This window comes from Prionailurus bengalensis, chromosome C1 (assembly GCF_016509475.1).
Source record: "Prionailurus bengalensis isolate Pbe53 chromosome C1, Fcat_Pben_1.1_paternal_pri, whole genome shotgun sequence".
NCBI lineage: Eukaryota > Metazoa > Chordata > Mammalia > Carnivora > Felidae > Prionailurus > Prionailurus bengalensis.
Genome location: NC_057345.1, coordinates 85,366,017 through 85,368,105, shown reverse-complemented (window position 1 = coordinate 85,368,105; position 2,089 = coordinate 85,366,017). Strand labels below are relative to the sequence as shown.

At 42.3% G+C, this 2,089-nt stretch overlaps 1 non-coding gene across 1 annotated transcript; it reads right to left on the bottom strand.

Annotated features, from left to right (window-relative positions):
* Positions 1-1,193: 1,193 nt before the first annotated feature.
* Positions 1,194-1,300, bottom strand: LOC122482213. Its single transcript, XR_006297020.1, has one exon. It is a non-coding gene; the product is annotated as a U6 spliceosomal RNA (small nuclear RNA).
* Positions 1,301-2,089: the final 789 nt, after the last annotated feature.

Genomic DNA, 2,089 nt, shown 5'->3' with positions numbered 1-2,089 from the left:
CATAATTTGCATACCACACAATTCACCCATGAAAGTGGCTTTTTAGTAGATTTAGAGGTATGCATCCATCATGGCAATCAATTTTAGAACCTATTTATTACTCCAAAAGGAAACCCATACCCCTTAGCCATCACTCACAATCTCCCTGTAGCCACAGCTCTAGGCAACCACTAATCTATTTTCTGTCTCTAGATTTGTCTATTCTGAACATTTCATATAAATGGAATCATACAATATATGGCTTTTTGTTTCTGACATCTTTTGTTCAGTGTAATTTTTTTAATTAAAAAATTTTTAGTGTTTGTTTACTTTTTTTTAATGTGAAATTTATTGTCAAATTGGTGTCCATACAACACCCAGTGCTCATCCCAACAGGTGCCCTCCTCAATACCCATCACCTCCCCTCCCCTCCCACCGCCCCCCCCATCAATCCTCAGTTTGTTCTCAGTTTTTTTTTTATTTTTTTTTAACATTTATTTATTTTTGAGACAGAGAGAGACAGAGCATGAACGGGGGAGGGGCAGAGAGAGAGGGAGACAGAATCGGAAGCAGGCTCCAGGCTCTGAGCCATCAGCACAGAGCCCAACGCGGGGCTCGAACTCACGGACCGTGAGATCGTGACCCGGGCTGAAGTCAGACACTTAACTGACTGAGCCACCCAGGTGCCCCCGTTCTCAGTTTTTAAGTCTCTTATGCTTTGGCTCTCTCCCACTCTAACCTCTTTTTTTTTTTTTCCTTCCCCTCCCCCATGGGTTTCTGTTAAGTTTCTCAGGATCCACATAAGAGTGAAACCATGTGGTATCTGTCTTTCTCTGTATGGCTTATTTCACTCAGCATAACACTCTCCAGTTCCGTCCATGTTGCTACAAAGGGCCATATTTCATTCTTTCTCATTGCTACGTAGTACTCCATTGTGTATATAAACCACAATTTCTTTATCCATTCATCAGTTGATGGACATTTAAGCTCTTCCCATAATTTGGCTATTGTTGAGAGTGCTGCTATAAACATTGGGGTACAAGTGCCCCTATGCAACAGTACTCCTGTATCCCTTGGGTAAATTCCTAGCAGTGCTATTGCTGGGTCATAGGGTAGGTCTATTTTTAATTTTCTGAGGAACCTCCACACTGTTTTCCAGAGCGGCTGCACCAGTTTGCATTCCCACCGACAATGCAAGAGGGTTCCCTTTTCTCAAAAATATGGAACGCTTCACGAATTTGTGAGTCATCCTTGCACAGGGGCCATGCTAATCTTCTCTGTATCGTTCCAATTTTAGTATATGTGCTGCTGAAGCGAGCACAATGTTTGTTTACTTTTGAGAGAGAGAGAGAGAGAGAGCAAGCGAGTGAGTGGGGGAATTACAGAGAGAGAAGGAGACACAGAATCCAAAATAGCCTCCAGGCTCTGAGCTGTCAGCACAGAGCCCAACATGGGGCCTGAACTCACGGACCGTGAGATCATGACCTGAGCTGAAGTGGGCTGCATAACCGATGGAGCCTCCCAGGAGCTCCTCAGTGTAATGTTTTTAAGGTTCATCCATGTTGTACCATATATCGGGACTACAGATCTTTTTGTGGCCATATAATATCCCACAGTTTGGATATACCACATTGTATTTATCTATTCATCAGTTGATGGACGCTTGGGTTGTTTTCTTTTTAGCTCTTATGAATAATGCTGATGTGAATATCACTGAAGGTTTCTTATTCCATCTGTTCAATTTTTCTACTCAGAACTTCCACTTGCTCAAATCTAAGTTCAGAGGCAGGAGAATATCAGAACACTCCAATTATCAGAATTTATACTGAGGTGTAGATGACTAATGTGCTAAGTGCACATTACAAGGGGAGTGTTAGAACTCAAATGAACTTCGAATTGGTGAAATAATTGCAGATAGTTGTTTGTGAAAATGAAGTCTTCCCAGAGTCCTTTTCTCACACTGGCTGCTGCTGCTTACTGTTTTCTCCACACCCACAAAATTCCCAAGGAGGCAGTGTAGCAGTCCCTTCTGAAAAGCTTTGATTCTTTCAACAGTTGTGTGTTTAACCTCCCCCTTCATTTTCCTCTGGTCACGTTCTATTTTTCTTCT